Here is a 15011-nt window from a genome sequence, read left to right on the forward strand (position 1 = left end):
TCGCTATTTGCTATTTTTATAGAACCGCTAGCAGCTGCTATCAGACAAAATAATAATATTAAAGGAATTCAAACAGAAAATATACACCACAAGATAAGCCTTTATGCAGATGATGTATTACTTCTCCTCCTAAACTCACAAACTTCTCTTTCTGAGACAATCACACTTAGATAGATAGATAAATTCTCATCCATCTCAGACTACTCCATTAACTGGAGTAAATCCATAGTTTTACCTGTAAAGTGTGATTTCCAGAGTATATCTACCACACCGCTAAAGTCTGGGAATATTAAATATCTGGGTGTCAATATTTCCTCCAGGCTGTCAGAACTGACATGGCTAAACTACACGCCTTTACTTAAATCAATAGAGGATGACCTTGTACGGTGGACATCATTATCTATATCACTCATGGGAAGAGTCTGCACCATAAAAATGATGGTCCTACCTAAAATCAGTTACCTGTTTTCAATGTTACCCACCAAACCCTCTGCTGTCTGGTTCAAATCACTGGACTCAAACATCTCAAAATTTTTGTGGAAAAATAAACCCCCACGAATCAGTTTAAAAACTATGCAAAAAGCAAAAGACTGTGGTGGTTTAGAACTGCCAAATTTTTATCATTACTTCCTGTCCAATAGACTACAATATATCTCAAAATGGATCAATCAGAGCCCCCTGGCCCACTCATGGATGGACATAGAACAAACATTCTGTAAGGAAATTAAAATTTCCGATATGCCATTCATCAGTTCCAGCATCAAACGTCATACCTGCTTAAAAGCATTAACATAAGCACTTCCTTGGCAGCTTGGTGGAAACTTCTCAAAATATCTGGGTCTTCACCTATCCCATGCAGATTTACCCCAATTTGGAATAATCCTGACATCCTGCAAAATAAGAAAACACTAAATTCCCCACTGTGGTATGACAAAGGGATAAGACATCTAGAGCATGTAATGCAAGGCAGTAACTTTATTCCATTCCAGGATCTAGTGGCACAATATGGAATTAGCCATAATAGATTTCTGGAATTTTAAATCCATAATTCATGCTAGATGGCAGTGGGGGTTGGGGTGGGTTTCGGTCCGGTGGTGAACGCGCGGTGTGGGTCACGGTGTAGCTGTGGGTGGGGGTCTGTGGTCTCCCCACCTGCGGGGGGGATGGGGGCAGTATGCGCTGGCTGGCATCTCTCCTGTGCAGCGCATTACTTGGCTCTTGTGTGGCACTAGTTAGATTGGTAGCGGGGTAGTGTTGGTTGGCTCACCTGTAGGTCGTGATTGGCTTGCGTGCTTGTCGGGGGTTGGGGGCATCAGGTGCGGGCCTGGACTGGGCTGGTGTGTGGCTCTGTCCTGTGTGCATGCTGTGCATCCTGATAATTGTATTTCATTTGTATCCTGTATTTGTATTACATTTGTTGCTGCTGTCGCGGGGTGATCGCTGTGTCTTTTCTTTGGGGACGGTGGGGGTGTGTGTGTGGGATGCTTTGCTGCTAGGGAGGGAAGGGCGCAGGGGTGGGGGTCTTCTGGCCTGAGGGGGGGGGGGGGGATGGGGGGGGGGGCCCGCTCTGAACCTAGGGATCTCGGGACTCGGGCTTCTGGCTTTTGCTCATTTCTGGGCGGGTGGTGTGTCCCTGGGCCCGCTGCTTCCCCCTGCCGGCTTTCTCACAGTGGGGGCATTCGGGAGTCTCTGGGGCACATGGCCGTTGTTGTCGGGGTAGGTTTTGGTGCTCCTCCTTGGGGGTGCTTGTCTGGGGGGGTTGGGCCCCCGTCCAGGGATGAAATCGGCCTCGGGGGCTGCGGCTTGCACTCTGGGCTTGTGCCTGGAGTTCTCGGCCCTTGACAGGTGGGTGGGTTGGTGGTGGCATGCAGCTGAGCTGGTTGATTTTGCCTCATTGCTGGCTTGGCTGGTGTTGCACGGCGGCCAGGGGGATGTCGGCTGGCGCCGGCGGCCTTAGTTTTTTCCCGCGGGGGACGGCAGACGGCGGACTTTTATTGGTCGGTGCACGGTGACCTGCGCGCCGCATTTGCTGCCGGGCTGGGACTCTCTCTCTCTCTCTCGTTCGCTGCGCGGTGGTGGGGTGCTGGGTGGGGGGGGGGCACTGGCCTATGTTGTGTGCGCGCGGCAGTCGGTCCCGTGCATCTGAGAGTCTTTGTTTTTTTATTTTTTTATTTTTTTTTATTTTCTCCCACCCCTATTGGCTACTGGAGTTCTTGCCTGCCTGTTGCTGGGGTAGGTGTGGCACAGTCGTGGCATCCCACTCTCACTAACAACTACATTCTTTAACAGGCTTATGCGCACACACATTTACACACACACATACAGACACATGTACCCACACGCACACAGACACACACAGTCTCACACATAGACACAAACAAATTTAGGTTGTCCCTGGTAGAATTATTCCTGATGCTTTTCTTTCAGTTACTCATTTAAATTAATTGTTATTATTCCAGCTCGACTGTTTCTTGTTTTCATTATTCTCTTAGTTGTCTTACTATGTCAGCTGTTTATTGCTGCTTATCAGCTGGTTGTCTTTTACTATTATTGTTTGTTTTTGTTTGTGTTTGTTGTTGTTTTTCTCCTGCAGGTGGCAAAAGAGGTTTTGTTGCAGGTTTCGTTGCTTTCTGCAATTGGTGTTTCCCTCTGCTTTTCCCTGTTGTCCCCACCTTCCATCCCCCTTCTCTTGCAGGTCTTGTCCTTTCTCTGTGCTGTCTGTTTGTGCGCCCCCATCCCTGTGTCTGCCCCCCTGTCCGGCCCGGTGACTAATCAATACATAATTAAATAAATAATAAAACAGACAAAAGGAGTATATTAATACTCTCTAGTTAAAGTAAAATCTGTCTGGCACAATATGGTATCCAGGTCATCATACTCTATACCAGGCTGCTGGGCAGGACAGGTTTAAAAAAAAATAAAAACAACAACAACTCAAGGAACAGAACAACAAACGCACATGTGTACATTTTCAGCTGAGGTCTGCAGCTTACTTTGGCTAGCCTTCAACTCAACAATCAATCATGATTTCAGTTAAATACTAAAGTTGCTGTTACTGTTACCTTGTCTGTGGTCCACTGGCAGAACACCGGTGCTTTCTGATCAGGTGCCATTGTGCTGTTGCGGAGGCAACATAAGTTTCGTTTTACAGTGGACGAACGGTGACATTACAGAGTTGTTGTTTTCTTTAGCTTGAAATAATCCCATACTTTGGACACTTTCTTCTTGCTATTTTCTCTCTCTTCCTCCACTTTGCAAACAGCTCCATTATAATATAATCACGTCGTGTTCACAGCGTAAGTGCGATGTGCGACAGTAATATATGTCCCTGTGAAACACTGTGCTGTAAAGTTACATGGATTAAACGAAGCATTGATGCAAAGAATTTGTGTCGATTCATTTTATTAATCGATTATATCGATGAATCGTTTCAGCCCTACTTGTAAGCAATGTTCCCTTTATACATCACAATCAACTTGAAATGTGGCGCATGTGAGGGAGCTCCATGTCCGACCCCTTAAACACCCATAGTTGCCTATAAATGGTCAGTGAAACGCCCCTCATTAATATTAATATATACTGGCTGCATGAAGAAAAGGACAGCAAATTCTGACAGAAAAGCTGTAAAACAAAATTTAAGTCAGTGTGACACTGACATTCCTTTTGGTGAAGCTGAAGCATGTAGTTTGGTGGGTAAAAAACACACTTTCATGCAACGCTTGTGCACTGGAGGAAAGGCGGCACCAGAGTTCTTGTAGCTTGACCCAGTACTAATTTGGATTCCCTCATTTAAAAAGAGAGTAAACTAAATGCATTCCAGTTGTGTTTAAACATTTATTTAGGCTATACAAACGTCCACTCACTTAACAAGGCTGCCGATGAGTTTCAAGAAATATGACTTGTTGTAAATGACATAAGCAGCACACTGAAAGATTTACTTAATAAAAGAGTGTTATATTTTCCATAACATTTTTACAAGCAGCGCATCACATGCACATGCTAGGGCACAGTGTTTGGCTCAATAAGGCAACGAACATGTGATAACAATATGCTACATGATGTATTTGTATTAAAAACTGCATCAATTTAAATATAATTTGTCCTCCTGTTTATCTTATTTAAGAGAATAAATTGCACTGCATGCAAGTAGCCTATTAATTAATATGATTCACGATTAAACTGTACAACATATTTGAGGCGTTCTTTTGCACAAACAGGTATCTTCATTTGTGTTTATTATCCTAAATCTGTTTCTTTGTGTGTGCTGCAAATTATCTTAAATAATGTTTTTTCAACCCTCCTGTTTTTCCAGGGATTATCCTCTATTTTACTGTTCTATCACAGTGTCATCCTGTTTAAATCTTTCCCCTTATATTTCCCTTATTTTTATCCCTATTTGGTGGCAGTATGTAGAATATTAGCTGTACCAGTGAGGAGGAGGAGTTGGATGATGCACTGCACTTGCATATTGCCCTCAAAATACGTGCAAATTGAAAAAATTATAACCTACAGTAATTCTTCTGATGATTATTGACAAGTTAGTACTTAGCATTAACACATTAGAGACCTATGTAGACTGTGTTTCTTGCTTGAGGATTTAATTAATAAAATGTTAGAAAAGTTATAAAGAATATATAAGAACATCTTTCATTGCGTTGTCCCCTTATTATTTCCATTATTTTCAAATTCCAATGTTGACAGCTATGCGGATAGCTCGGAGGGGGGGATAAGATTAGTTTTGAGAATTACAAATGTCTGTTGGGCCAACAACACGACAACTACCTTACCAACAATGGTTTACCGGGTCATCATGTTTAATACTTCAGTGATGTTAAAAGGGAAGACGTCTCCATATAAAGGTTGGAGAGGCGGTCCTTTGGATGCTTTGTTCAACTGGTTGTGTGCCTTTTATTAGCTCTGCACTGCTTTGTACCATCGCTTGCATATGGTCTTGCTTGTACCATGTGCCAGCATACAATCAAAAGTGAGAAGAACAAGCCAATCACAGCACAGCAGGGCGGAACTTCTCAAAACTATGGCAGGAAAAAAAATTACGCGATTCAACCACAGTGACTGCACTGTACCGATGTGTGTCAACTCGCTGTCGTGAGAACAGAAGAGAAGCGCATTTTTAGTATTGAAAATGAGTATTAACACCAGAATCGATATGTATCAAAAAATCAATATTTTTGACAACACTAATATAAATACGCATATACACCTATGAAATAATAAATTGTGATAGTGTGGTTGGAGATACAAATGCAAAAAGTGCTTCTACATCCAGCAAAACTATCAAGACTATAATATAAATATTCACTATCTTGCCCACACTGTGGCCAAATTAACAATGTGTGAGTAAGTGAATAAGTGAGTGAATGACAGTTGCAGATGAAAACATACATTGATTGAATTTTGAAAGAGCAGACTATAAAACTATACGTACAGAGTTGTATCCTAACTGGACTGTTCAGAGATTGTCTACTTTTTCCTGCAGGTATCAAATGTCAGAGCATCTTGAAACAAGACAGGAACATGAACTCGTCCAATAGGCCAGAGGTCACTGGTTCAAAACTGGCTGCTAGGCAGCAGTAATGAAAATCTGCAGAGTAATTTGTAGTCTGAGTCAGGGCATTAGTTCCATTTTCAAAGGGAATACTCGCCGCAGTTCATCCGTGCACTCAGAGAACCCCACAGTTTTATAATGAGGCGATAATGGAAAAGGAACTGGGTGAATCTTCCTCTCTTTTAACTCCCCCCCCCCACCATACCAAAATTTGCTCACACACACACGCCACTAAACGAGATGCATGTGCACACATGTAAAAAATTTAATTTGCCAAAGTTATTAAGTGCTTTTCACCAACACCATGGTGCTGGGCTTATAGCATTTTGACTAAGAAAGGAAAGCAACAAAAAAGAAGACAGAGGGGAGGGAGGTCAGAAATGGATGGATGAGGTGGTTTTGGATGGAGATATAAATGGAAAGGCAGACAGAGAAAGAAAGAAAGACCCCTCATTCAGTGCAGTTACTGCCCATAGAATGACAGCAGAGTTTGTGTGTGTTATTTGTGTCTTGGCGCACATGTGTGCATGTCTACAGTTTGTTTGTGTGTGCAGGTGGATAAGCGTCAGCCCTCCTCCATCTGCAGGCATGATCAATATCATCGCGGTAGACACAGCTAATTGCAATATGTCAGAGATAACGAATGCTTAGGTAAGGCCACAGATTAAGCGGTCTGACAACTGCATAACTCGAGTGAATGGTCACTGTCACTGCCTTGGGAGCAATGGAGATGTGTTGTAATTATGTCACTGGCATAGTGATGAGGTGCTATGAGTCTCATTCACCTTCCTCAATTAGACACATCGCCTCCTGTTGGCTTTGACTGATGTAGATGAAGGTCACTGGCATTTGATTCAGGTAAGGTGGCTGGGCTCTAGGGGTGGGAAAAAATCAATAAAACCTTCTGTCTCTGAATATGTTATTTCATATTGAAAGAGCAATATTCAGTATATTGGGACAGGAATTTAATTGAGAAACTGTTTCTAGGTGAAATATTCACATTGAAATTGCTGTTTTGGGTCATTTGGATGAATTAAAAAGGTAAAAACAAACAAAAGGTTCATTAACTCATTGATGAAAATTCCTCTAAACCCAATACATACTAATTAAGCTTACAAAAATAACAGTCTCAGAACTTTGTCTATATTTTCGCTATAATTAGGTTACAGTAACATATGCTGTGTCTCAATTTGTATCTTCTATACTTATAACTTGCTATGGCATAAATGCAATCAGTACCTGGATGGTGTACCCATAACCAGGGGTGGAAATTAATTTTTTGGCTCACCTGCCAAGGGGACTGGCAGACAAAAGAAATCCACCGGCCAAGCATATTGTTTACTGGCCAAAATAATAAATTGCCTTTTTGTGTGACATATACATTTGAGATAAGGTCAGAGTGAAATTTTAAGCTAAATTACATTATTGCTATTAAATGTAATGCTATGTAAGACATAACAGTAAATTGTTTTCTAAACTTACAAGATGTTTATTTATCATTCAACTTAGATCTCATCACTGCTTACTCTTAATCATGCTTTATCATTCAACTTAAACTTCCTCATCCTACCCACTTTCTACAATACCCCTCTTTGCACGGTCCAGAAAAGTCTGGCCTCCTGTTTCTGAGTCCTGGTGCCACAGCATCACAGCTTTTGTGGGATCAACATTTTTTTTTTTTTAAACCAGTCTATGGATCACGCTCCTTGATCTCTGGGAAGGACAGTTGGACCATAAGATCTCACAGTGTATCAAACACTAGACTGGACTGACCTTTTATGTTCTGCTTCAGCCTCCTTTCATTTGGTAACCCAAACAAACACAAGTAACATGACATGAACATAAACAACCAATGAACACCCCTTTTAATCCGTGTGTTTCACGATTTTAGTTCCCTTGTTAGAAGGGGCAAGGGACACATAACAAATAAAAAAGCCGGTCTGCTGCTAGGTCAAATAGATATGGTGATATCATGCCAAATACATTTACTCACCAATGTGGCAGAAAGTCTTCCAACATTTTGTCGCCAAACGGAAAATCTACCTGCATTTGGGGCTTGGCGGGTGTTAATTCCCAGCCCTGTCGATGACAGTCAAAAAGTTGAGTGTGGAACTTTGGACACTGTCACCCTCAACAGTTGTGATAATTATCAGCCCAGTTACAATTGATCCTTCGCTAAGCCACGTCCTGTATACGCAGCTGGCCAATCACAGCGCAGTATAGGACTTGCTCTAACTGAGGTCCTACACTTTCATGGCTGAGCTCCATAGACTCGTATGCAAAAGGCGTCATTTTCTAGCTTTTTTTTTTTACTGTATTTTTACAAGATCTGGTCAAACGCTGTTCCTGGAGCACTTGTAATAGTTACAGTCGCTACCCAGAGAGGTTAAAAGGAGAAGTACGATTTATTCCCTTTCCAAAACCTAAAACAAATCCAGAAAATGTAGACTGTGGATTGTTTCTAATGTAATGTTTGTTAGCTAATGCTACCTAACTTAACTTACTCCTGAATGAATCAATCTTTTTGCTTTTTAATGATTGTAATAGTGAAGAGACCTAACCAGCTTTACAGGAATAGTGTTGATTCTTAATATCATTGTCCTTTGTCTCATTCGTCAGGTGATGCGGTGGTTCACTTTTACTCTGATCTGTAGGCTTTAGCTTCTGTCTTTATGCGTTTCACACAGTTTGACAGCCTGAATACAACCTTCAAATGTATAATCAAGCATGTCTCCTCTCAGACTTTTTTCAAAAAATTAGACAAGATTTCTTCAGAGAGTGCAGTTATAGACAGTGGCAGCGCTGTGATAAGTCCGATGGGTCAGACAGTTTAACAGACTTAGCAACAGTAACTAAGGGGGTTGTTGCTTAGCAAAGGGTCAATTTGCCAAGAATAAGAAGAAAAAAACAAGGAAGAAGACTGCCATCGTCATTTTGTTTAATTGAACAAAGGCCGTGTTTGATGTGAGATAACATTACCCTGAAATTCATGCACTGCACAAGTAAGTACATAGTGTACACAGTGTACTACATGTTAGTTTACTAATGGAAGAATCCTAATTGAGACACAGCTATAGTTCTTTGCAGGAAACCTTTAAGAACTTAACAGGGAAAAATGAGTCTGAAGTAAAGTTAAGTTACTCCAATACTGTCGTAAAGCAGTCGACAAACTCATCAGTTGTTTCAGTTCTAGTCACATGATCTACAGTATATTGTCATACCGCCCTTCACATATTGCATGAATACTCTACAAGTATTGAGGTGCACAAGTTTGTCTTGATGGGAACATAGGTGGAGGAGACAGGTGTTCTCCATACCTACAACCCACAGTCTGTCTGTGATGACATCTCTATTTCAAACATTAAGACAATCAGGTAGAGAAAGGTGGAGATAAAATAGTTTAGTCACGATCAAGCATTCCCTCCACGGAGGTCTGCTGAATCCCGCAGAATGGAGCGAAGCTAAACTGTCCCAATCACACTGATGTGGGCTTAACGAGCAGCTTTAAATTCGTCTGCCAATCATGGCACCTTAAGACCCTCAATCCTCAACCTGAAGGACTTTACCTGCACGTATCTGGGGGTAACTACATCAAAAGTTGATGGCAGCGGGGCCTACAGTGGCTCATTGGTATGAGCATAGGTGTCTGTTCAGCTACAATAAGTCCCAGCAAGTTCATTAAGCAGCATGAGGGGAGAAGGACGAACAGTGGTGCAGATAGACTGCCTTGATCAATGTAGATGAATGTTCTGCACTGCTGCATGAGGGGCTACAGGGATAAAGTCTGAAGTGAATTAATGTATGTGCACTAAGGGTGTGCATGTACGTGTGGGTGTAAAGAGAAAGAGGAAATATGGAAACTTCAATTGAAGAAGTCAAGAGTGTATGAGGAAGGAATGGATATAGAAAGTATGAATCTCAAAGTTATCTGTGTAAAGCTCCATGAATAAAAAGAAACAAGTTTGAAATTTCAATCAGTAAAAGTGACAGGCTAGAACACATAACATATAGAAGATATGTCTCCTTCAAGTAAGTGTACCATTTTTTTTAACCATTCCAGGCTGTACTTCCTGCCATAACGGCTATAAATATGCATTCTGGACTGCCGCTGAGATGTCGGTCAGGTACTGTTCTCGGATCTGATAAGCACAGTTCCACCAACAGCCAGAAAACACAATAGAGATAGCAGACTGCAGACACAACCTGATTCCTATTCGTCATCTAGATGACAAGGACAGGTGCTGTGATGATGTGTGGGGAGGAACTTCACTCATTTTAGGTAGATAGTAAGAAACAAAGATAGAGGGAGGAAAGAGAAGCACCTGTTCTGTCTGTCTCCCAACCTGCCTGACTATGTCCCAAGGCACTATCATCTCCCTAAATAAGAACACCTTGGAAAATGAAGGAGGGTGCTGGGGGAGCAGGGATGCTGCTAGAAGAAATTAACATATCTGAAAGAGTCTATTGTTTCAGAGAGAAAGCTGCTTCACCAAATTGAAACATGTACACAAAACACCAGTGAAAGAGAATATGTGTGTATGTGTGTGTGGGGGGGGAACGATTCACAAAGCAACAGAGGAAGTATCCATCTTTAATATACTTGATTTGTGTTGGAAAATCTCAAAGACAGATGCTTGAATATCATTTGAATGCATTTGGGTGCTGACTGGCCTGGCAGGCGAGCAGGCTGGCACTTGTTGGTAGCCAAGCTGTCCCCATCCTGATCATTACGTTGTTTCATTCCACTCTGTCAGCCTGCTCCATTGTCAATCTGTTATTTTTTATTGTATTTTCTTTCTTTTTTTTAAACAAACACTTTATTTTTGTTTGTCTAGTCGCCTTCTCCCCCAGAGGAAAAATGTGCTTAAGGAAGCAGTATTGGGATGTAGAGATTAATATACGTGTAGCCAGCAGAGTCTAGCAGTTGTCTTTGCAAGAGTAATAGAACAATTCCGTAAGGACAAAGACAATATGACAGTGTGTGAAAGAGAAAACATCTTCAGAGAGAATGATAGATCACAATACATATGAATAATGACACACTGAGAGCCTGCCACACAATTTTTTAAAATTCAAATAACTTTGTTTTCTTTAAAAGGACAGGCATGTGCTGAATGGATCAAAATGATACCAAAAGTAAGCATAACAAAGAAAGCTGTGCATAACCGTAAGTAGATCTGAAAGTTACATACAGTGTAACATGCAATTGCCTCTCTTGATCTTGGCTATAGAACAGATGTAAGAAATAATTTGAAGCTTTGACTGGCAGAAAAAGTCTTTCCCTCAAGGCTTCAATGTCATATTAGATGCCTAAGCATAAGATTATTGTTGCGGTGAATTCATTTTTGAATATTGGATTGTTACATCAATAAGCAATAGAAGGTTATCAGGGGCCTGGGCCTGGGCACCATCTTGGTAACAGGTTTGCTGGTTCAGCAACAACAGAGTGAGGATTTGACAGCAGGGAAAATACTGCAAACAAAAACATCTGCTATTATTCAATTCCCAGTTGTGGCATATCTTGACCTGATGAAAGGAGAAATGAATAAATCATGCTCCATTAAATGTCATTAGGCCTGTTAGCAAAATCTAATTCTACTAAAGTTCAGCGCCGGTTTACAAATTGAATGTAATTGCCCAGAATGCAAATGGACTGTGCTGTTGTTTGTGTGAATGTGAGACCAAGCGAGAGAAGAGTGCGAGAGGGAGAGAGAAACACAAAGAAAAACAAAATGTGCGAGCGGAAGAAAACCTTTAAGCGGCAGCATAATGGGCAACACTTTCCACAGTTTTCTTACAGTTTTTATTCAGAAGTCTCAGGGGCTAGCACGCCGGGGAATCGTCGATTGTCAAAGCTTTAAAAACTGATGGTTTCATTTCAGGAAAAAAAGAGGAGATGTGGGGGAAATGTAATTACCCAGCGAGTGCTGTGTGGGAGTTTTACTGTTTGATAATTATCCCTTAAAGGCATGCTAAACTTTTCCTTAGCTATCTGTTTAAAACTCCACAGAGACAGAGAAGTACGAGAGAGGTCACCCAGCTTTGGGAGGAAACGCAGGAGAGAATGAGAGGAGATAAATGTGAAGGAGAGTAAGGATCAGATAAGTGCAAACTTGTTGGGTGCTGATAATACAAAAGCAAGAGAGAATAGGAAATAAAACAATACATCACACAGCAGCACATCTTAGAAGACAAGTTATTGCCTTGCTAAGTCACAAAAATGTATCGACTTGTAATGGGTTCCATAAAAGTAAATGTTGAATTTCCGTGGAAACTGCTTGTCTTTTTTGGGATGAGGCATCAAAGCATGCAACATTTAAGAAATGGATGACTGAAACATTTTATAGGCCACTTTTCATTTCACCAGCTCTCTTTACCATGCCATCTGTCTCTTTTATAGATACACAGCACACACACATGCACACCATACACAGATACTGTATTTACTGCAGCTCTGCCTTTGCTTCACACCCACAAACAGGATTGCAAGCACACACACACACACACACACACGGTAAGCCCAATCTGCGTGCACAGATACTGTATTTACAAAATGACTGCCTTGTCCATAGAATCCTCCAGTATGAACCAGTAATTCGAAAGCCTGACATTATGGCATGGCTGAGAACAGAAAAACATTTGACAAAAGGATAACATTAAAATCCAAATGAAAACACACATGAAAAAAAACAGTCAGGTCTGTTTACCCCAGACTCTCCCTGCACTTCCCTGCTCTGAAACTCAAACTGGAGACTTTCCAAAAGCGGTGAAAACACGATCAGAATATATTTCAGCTAAAAAAAAAAAAGACAGAAAATCAAGTGCAAACATCCATGATAAGCACAAGGTCTCTCTTCATGGGCTTAAAGGAATGTCACATTAACCTGAAGCAACTAGTTTCATGTCACACCAAAGATTTTCACCATTTTTATGTGGCTAATTAAGTTTTTTTGCTGCCCCTGCCCACAGTAGTGCATTGCTCTGCTTCCCTACCAGGACTTCTGTCTGCTTCTCCAAACTTGAGGTGCACTGACCGCCGTCTTCTGTAAGTATGGACTATGGATAAATACCTCAAACCTCACTTTAAAATACCAAAACTATCCCTTTAACTTCATTATCACTTTATTCATCTTGGTGATGCATTCATTCTAATTAATGAAGGATTGCCTGGTGCCATGTATATGAGTGGAGGTGGTTGAGGGAGCATCCTAGGTGCACACAAATGCACATCCATACATAGAATCACTATGACCATTCAATTCTCCAATTCAGGGACACAGTTTAATTCCAATTCTGAGATGTTATACGTCTTTGACTATAGTTTGTGACTGTGTGCATTATTGTCAGTGTCACTCTGTATGTGTTTCTCCATTTGCTTGCAGGATGGTGGTTCTATTACGCCAGAGAGCCAATTAGCGTCTCTCAGTTTGACACCCGTCTCGTCAGGACCAGCATGCTCACACATGTTAATTGTGGTCTTTAACGGCCACTGAGGTTTCAGCTGCCTCATTACAGCAAGAACATGCAACTAACAACCAGGGGGATGATGTGGCAAAATCTCAGAACCACCCACCCACTCCCCTGTCACTATCTCTCAGTCACTTCTTCCCTCCTTCCTTCATGCTCAGAGTTAGTTAGTAAGTAACGACCCTAAGGAATGAACTTCCAGTGAAAGCTGATCCATCTTAATGAAGCCACCCCTTAGAAAACTAATGTGCTCTGGTCATTTGGAATTTTTTTTGAAGAAACATGAAATTTCAAAGCAGCAGTCAGGAAGTGTTTATCAATATTCTCCACAGAAATACTGTATATATTGTGTAACATTGACACATCTTGGAGATCTTGGTTAGAAACAAAAGATCAAGTTGTGCTGATAGCTATGCCCAATATTGGTAGGAAACACATGCAACATCAGCAAAATACTTGAGTGAGCACAGGGGCACTTGGGAGAAACATATGTTGGGGAAGCAAAGGCAACAATGAAAAGACTTTAATAAAAGGGAGAAACAAATAGTAAAAAAAAAGTACATCTGTGGAAGTTGGCAGGAAAAACAGGAAGACAAGCAATGAAAAGGAGATAACCTGATGTTGTTGATGGACTGAAAAAGTCTACAAATGGAAGTAAAATTAGAATTCAGAAAATAAGGTACCGCCATAAAAGAAAAAGTGTTCAGAATTCAAATAAGATGAAATAAAGTGAAGAAAATCTTAAATCTACAGTGAGATCATTTTCTTGCCCATCCATTTCCAAGTCAGCTACACTTCAAGTCTGTAAAAAGGGTAGAACAGAACCATTTGGTGTCCAAACGTTTGTTGCTTGGGCGGCATATAAAATGTAGTGCTTGCTTATTACATATGTGCCATTAGAGCTACAAAAGATTCATGGTCTGAACATTGGCCTGAAGTATTGAAAAGGTTGGTCATAGTTGTTTCAGAGTGGCCGCTTCCCTTTGACATGGACTAAGTAATCTACATTTTTCAGATGAGAAAAAATGTCTCATGGTCTACTATTTCTGACGGCATCACACTCAACCTGTAAGCCCCTCCAGTGCATATTAGAGGTGACGATCTGACAAAGCCAGACGGACAACATCATCAGCAAACAAGAGAGATGCCACCATAATGTCATCCAACTGGACTATCCAGACCTCTGCAGCATTTTGATATCTTGTGCATAAACATGCAAACATGAAAGGTGATAAGGGGCACACCCTTGTCAGAGTACAGTGCCCACATTCACCGTGCTTGACTTTTATGCCAGATGCAGCACTTATTCAGAGTGTACAGCAAATGCATGGGACACCACAGCAATCCCTACACCTTGTACTCATGTAGCACCTCCTCAGGGACCACTGTCATAAGACACAAAACTCATGTAGATTCATGTTTCATAATATTCCATGCTGATGTGAGCGGATTAAAGTTTCCTGAAAAGAATCATACTTTTCACATTTGTTTGACAATAACAAGCATGATTTGAAGATTAAATTGGATGGAAAAAAATTTAGGAATTTGATTGAAAATACATTTTTAGAATGATTTTGAAGGGATACCTGATAGAACATCAAACTCTGTCCATTGAAGGAGAGAAAGAGAGAAGCAAAGGGAGACGTGGAGAAAGAGAGAAAGTCCTAGTCCTAGAGCACTGAGGGGAAGGTCAGAGAAATGCAGGCAGATGTTAGAAGATGTCCCAGACGTATTCTCGTTGCTGCAGTGTGTTATTCTCTCACACCTAGTAGAGAGGGAGAGAGAGAGAGAGACCACAACAACAACCGATTCAGAATCAAAAAACACTCAGAGGCAGAGCTCAGCTATCAATGAAATGCATGCATTTATGTTTATTTGGCTTTCAGGTGTAAACACGTTTCCATATATGTATATATATATATATATATATATATGGGCACATACTTGGTTATTCACACAAACACAGACACCAAAAGCT

At 41.1% G+C, this 15011-nt stretch overlaps 1 long non-coding RNA gene across 2 annotated transcripts in view; it reads right to left on the bottom strand.

The window, feature by feature from the left end:
- The window catches only part of LOC119918398, a 269760-nt gene extending 254966 nt beyond the window's left edge, over nt 1-14794 (bottom strand). The window contains exons 1-2 of one of the 2 annotated variants that reach the window (XR_005447437.1): nt 14620-14794; nt 13330-13835 (exon numbers count right to left, since the gene is read on the bottom strand). This is a non-coding gene — a long non-coding RNA (uncharacterized LOC119918398). Of the gene's footprint in view, nt 1-13329; nt 13836-14619 lie in introns of those variants that run through there. The other variant, XR_005447438.1, reaches the window with a different exon arrangement.
- Between the last annotated feature and the right edge of the window lie 217 nt (nt 14795-15011).

This window comes from Micropterus salmoides, unplaced genomic scaffold, assembly GCF_014851395.1.
Source record: "Micropterus salmoides isolate LMB-PRFRI ecotype aquatic unplaced genomic scaffold, ASM1485139v1 Ms_hic_scaffold_23, whole genome shotgun sequence".
NCBI lineage: Eukaryota > Metazoa > Chordata > Actinopteri > Centrarchiformes > Centrarchidae > Micropterus > Micropterus salmoides.